General features: G+C 35.8%; 1 non-coding gene across 1 annotated transcript; it reads left to right on the forward strand.

Moving 5' to 3' along the window:
• The first annotated feature begins 3,965 nt into the window (after positions 1 to 3,965).
• On the forward strand, positions 3,966 to 4,072 carry LOC126015160 (U6 spliceosomal RNA). Its single transcript, XR_007498053.1, has one exon. It is a non-coding gene; the product is annotated as a U6 spliceosomal RNA (small nuclear RNA).
• Positions 4,073 to 5,683: the final 1,611 nt, after the last annotated feature.

Raw genomic sequence — 5,683 nt, forward strand, 5'->3', positions numbered from 1 at the left:
GCCAGTAGGCAGATTGTAATTTGAAAATGAAAGTGACCAGAACAAGGTCATTTGTACCATTTTACTAACAAAACAAAACAAAACAGAAAAGGACCTTAGTCGGCAGGGCTCTAAATTCCTAAAAGGTGAATGAATCTCAGTTCTGAAGCAAGAATCTAGGCGGTATACCAGTGCATTCATCACCCTCTATTTCTTCATCCTTCATTATTTATAAGGATGACATCTTTAGACCATGTCACATACATGATGATCACATGATGACCGTGGTTGTGTTTTTGTTGGCTTTTATTTTTACTTACTTTTTACTATTAGGAAAGAATATTTGCAGGAAGAGGTCGTGTGTTGACAAGAAATAAATCTATTGCTTTAAATTCATCTTGCAAGTGGTTTTCATTGAAATAGCAGGAAACTAATGTCCTTTTAAAACTTTATTAAAATCATCTGGATACACTCAACCTAATAAAAGCACAGTACATGGCTGTCGGACTTCCTGTGACTTAAGATATGGAGAAAAGGGAAGTTTAAGTGATATCCTACATTTGAAATTGTGTAGAAAGCTATATTTTGAGCCTAAAAATATCTTTTATAAAGCAAATTCAGAATAGCATCCTTTCTTCATTTCTGCTGGCATAATTTGTGTGTGTCTTTTGGCATTCTATTCTGCTTGGACTCTTCACCCTCATAGTTATATACATCTGTGCTATTGTATTGGGATGCTTCTTTGTCTTGTTAAGTGCTATATCACAAGGCATTTCACCTCTCCACTTGAAAAGGATGATTATGAAGTGAACCTTTACAAAGTGCTGAATCACCAGATGCTTCAAAATCATTTCAGCCCTTTCTATTGGCAAGTTGAGCATTCATCACAATTAGATTCTATTTCATTCATTTTTATATTAAAGTCATTTTAATGATTAATTACCCATGGGAAGGAAAGGACAGTTATATTTAATAAGATCACCAGGCCTCAGGTGATTGGGCTTCTTTCTGTGATATTGTGATCTTTTACAAACTTTGACAGAAAATGGATAAAGTAATTTAAATTATTTTGCTGAATCACTGTGAGAAAACAAGTTCTGTTAATAGAGAACTTGAGTGTATGTAAATTCATACAAACATATGCCCCCCCCCCCCAAGTACAACACGCAACCTTAAGTACATTTGATTTCAAGACTTTGAAATGCAAAGGAAAACACCGAGCACAGTGGGGTAAAACTCTTTTGCAACTGGGTAAAAGGAAGTGTTGAATAGTGTTACTCCAGCCAACATATACAAGATTAACATTACTTTTTTGAACATATGGCTGTGTGCATTAGAGAGATGTATTTTCCCTGTGAAAAATTAATGTCCCAGAGCTCTTAACATTATTGTTTCTTTGTGAAATGGAGTATGCAAATGTCTTTTAGAAATGCAACCTTTTAGTAACTACATGGCTTCTCCCATTTAACTTGAGCTACTAGTTGGAAAGGCCCCTAAAGGAGCATCACGCATAGGAGTAAATAGATATGAGTCAAACCACCTTCACAAGCATATGGAAATGGACAGATTCAGTAAGCAGACCCAATTTTCACAAAGAAGACCCAATTTTCATCCTGTGTAAAACAAATAAAATGTCTCTCCTTTTTTCTTTACTTGATCATTAAAAAGTAGTAAAGGCTCATTGCTCATTGCTTAGTTAACAGACTGGATTTTAAACAAAGAAGTCTCCTTTTGTAAGTCAAAAAAATTAAAAAGGCTCTGCTTTGATGGCCTAGACTTTGAGGCCCATGAGTTATCAGGTAAATGTTATGGGAGCTAGCCTGGGAGTCCAGTGAATTATCAGGTAATTGTTATGTCTGGAGTAGAACCTGAGATAACTAAGCCACTTGGGGACTTGGATCAATCTAGTTTTGATGAATGACCAGTTTTGTAAATATTTTTTACATCACTACAAGTCGGGTCTGTTCTATTCATGTCTGACCAACGTGCACAGTCTATCATGGACCAGCTTTTAAACTAATCCCCATGGGCTGCATTTCTCCACTGTTAACACACAGAAAAAAAAATTATTAATGAGGGTAATTTGCTAAAAGTGAAAACATGAGTGATAAATAACTCAATAATTTAGAATTGTAGTAATTCTTGAACCAAGAGGACTCAAAACTCCATTCCTAAATAATTTGTAAAGGTAATAGATTACATTTTGAATTTTGCTTCTGCCTTTAAAATGGCTTTTTAAAAAATACAGGAATTAAAAATAAAAAAAATGAAACCATAGGGCTATTCTTTTATTGTATCTTTTGTTTTCTTTTCATTAGGTTTGGTGCTGCTAAGCAGGGCTCAGGAGACCTTGGGCCCCGCTTGGCAATAATCACTAACTCTGTGAGCCAAATTTGGCCTTCTGATCACAGTGTGTCATAACCTTCCACAAGACATATAGCTGTAGAGAGAAACAAAACCAAGCTCCATGTATTTCAATGGAGGAAAGTTGATGATAAATAAGCACTTTAGAGAATAACTAATACAATAAAGGAAACATTTATTTATCATAATAGAGTTGCAGATTATGAAAAATACATAGTTGTTGCTCTTCACTCAAAATTATTTTGAGAATGTTTTATATGCAACCATTCAATCTTCATACATACTGAAGTTTCTGGCCTCAGTATATCTAACCTCATTGTTATCCCAGTAATTTATTTACATCGTCCACTATATTGTCAGTTTATCTAGACTCAATTATGAGCATACAAATAAAGTGGACTATAATTTCATAATTAATTTTCTTATAACTCCCCCACTAAATCTTTTGTCTCCTTGTATGAATAGAGAAGCCCAGTGATTCTGGATCAGGAAGTAGGGCACAAGTGAGGAATCAAAATGTAAAGAAATCCTTTGCCCTATGCTAGTTTTAAGCATTCTATAGATTTTAGGTTGATATCCAAAAGTAGTATTAAAAGGTAAATGTGGGGGCCGGAGAGATAGCATGGAGTTAAGACATTTGCCTTGCATGCAGAAGGTTATTGGTTCGAATCTAGGTATCCCATATGGTCCCCTGTGCCTGCTAGGTGCGATTTCTGAGCATAGAGCCAGGAGTAATCCCTGAGCACTGCTGGGTGTGACCCAAAAACCAAAAAAAAAAAAAAAAAAAAAAAAGGTAAATGTAAATGTGTACATAGTCCCAAGAAACTAAGGCTATCAGACAAGAGCAGTAGCTCTGTCCTCTTTGTGATTCAGAAGTGCCATTTCTGTTACTCAGGTAAGCATCCCAAAGGGAAGAGAAACACTAGAATAGAGGGAGGTGCTTTGCCATTCCGTCTGGATTCCACCAAGCCCCAAATTCACAAGAAACTGAGGTGAGGCAGACAGATAGAGTAGCAGAGGGGTTCTCTTTGCGACTCAGAAGGGCCATTTCATCCACAGTTCAGCTTTGCTCTGTAGTAACCCTTTTCTTCTAGCTACTCAGCTATACCACAACACTCAATAAATACTTTCAGACTGTTAAGGTCACAATAAGAAATCAGTGCAAAACCCCACAGCGCTTAGTGAGTCAAGATGGTAGCTTTCAAGACACAACCAATATCAGCCAGCTATAAAACTTGTCTCTTAAGAGCTTTAGAGAGAAAATATTGAATGTTTTCAAGGAACACAAAGAAACCATGGAATTGGCAGCCAATAAGAATTAAGAGAATATTAAAACAAATGAGAAAACTTCAAACTGAACTGACAGAACTGAAAAATTTGGTAGGTGAAATAAAAACCTCACTAAAAGGCTTCACCATCAGAGTAACAGCTGTTGAAGACAGAATCAATGAGTCTGAAGATGAGATGTATAACACCTACGGACAACAGCAGAAGATGGAAAGAGTCTTAAATGAATGACTAGCAAGATATCTTTGGAATGAGTTCAAGAGGAATATCAGAATCAGCAGAGTCCCACATGGCCAGAAAGACAACCTCTTTGATAAAGCAAAAATCTATAACTAGTACTCATTTCAGCAGCACATATATTAAAATTGGAATGATACAGAGAAGATTAGCATGGCCCCTGCGCAAGAATGACATGCAAATTCGTGAAGCGTTCCATATTTAAAAAAATCTATAACTATTTTTCAAAGAAATAAATCAAACACTTCTGGAAGAATAATTCTCCATAAATAGCTAAAGCAAACCTTGTAAAAAAAAAAAAAAGAAGATGGGGTGGCCTGAGAGATAGCACAGCTGTAGGGCATTTGCCCTACATGCAGACAATTCAGGAAAAATGGTGGTTTGAAATCTGGCATTCCATATGGTCCCCCGTGCCTGCCAGGAGTGATTTCTGAGCGCAGAGCCCGGAGTAACCCTGAGCACCACCAGGTGTGACCCAACTCCCCTCCTCCAAAAGATGGTAACATCATTTTCCCCAACTTTAAAACTGTACTACAAAATAGTTGTAATTAAATCGCTTGGTATTGAATTAAATACATGCTATTAGATCAATGGAATAGACTTGTATATCCTGAAACAGAACTTGAGGTATATGTTCAATTAATCTTTGATAAAGAAGAAAGAAATATGAAGTGAACCAAGAAAACCTCTTCAACAAGTGGTGTTGGGAAAACTAGTCAGTTGCATGCAAAAAAATAAATAAATAAACAGACCTCTTTTAAACGTTCACAGACGTCAAATCAAAGTGAATTAAACACTTTAATATCATTAAAACTACATAAAGGAAAGCACAGGCAGAACTCCCCATGGCATTGAAGCTAAAATCATCTTCAAGAATAAAATATCACTGACCCAAGCAAGAGGAAACAAAGATAAACAATTGGGACTATTTTAAACTAAGAAGCTTCTATACCTAGAATAAAAACAATGACCAAGATACAAAGACTATCCATGAATTGGAAGAAATTATTCACTAATACCCATATTATAAGGGTATAATATATATCTGAAATATATAAGGCACTTGTAGAACTTAACAAGTAAAAGCATATATCCACACCAAAATGGGGAGAAGAGATATACAGAAACTCCCTCAAAGAAGAAATACAAATGGTCAAAAGGAACACGAAAAAATGTTCCACGTTAATCATCAGGGAGATGCACCTCAAAACAATAATGAGACATCACCTCATACCACAAAGACTGGTTCACATCAAAAAGAACAAGATAAATAGTGTTGGTGCTAATGCAGGCAGAAAGGGACCTTTATCTACTGCTGGTTGGAATGTTGACTGATTCAGCCTTTTGGGAAACTATGAACAATCTACAAAAGTCTAGAAATTGAGCCCTCATATGACTCAGCAATATTGCTTGTGGAAATATAATCTAGGGACCACAAAACACAATGCAAAAAAAGGCACTTGCAATCCTATGTTCATTGTAGCACTTTTCACAATAACCAGAATCTAGAAACAACCCAAATGTACAAGAACAGATGAGTGAATAAACAGTGGTATATCTACAAAATGGAATATTACATAGCTATTAGAAAAAAATTAATTCATTAAGATTGCGTTTACATGTATGGCTATGGAGAGTGTCATAGTGAGTGAAATAAGTCAGATGTAAAGGGTTAGACATATAATGATTGCACTCATTTGTGGAATGTGGTTTTTAAAAAGAGCAGTATGGTAATCATACCAAAAGACAATAAATTTGTGAACCCGGAGGACTATTTCTTGATAGAAAGATAGTCCAAAAAAATGAGGAAAGTGTA

The sequence above is a fragment of the Suncus etruscus genome, chromosome 7 (genome assembly GCF_024139225.1).
Source record: "Suncus etruscus isolate mSunEtr1 chromosome 7, mSunEtr1.pri.cur, whole genome shotgun sequence".
Lineage (NCBI taxonomy): Eukaryota > Metazoa > Chordata > Mammalia > Eulipotyphla > Soricidae > Suncus > Suncus etruscus.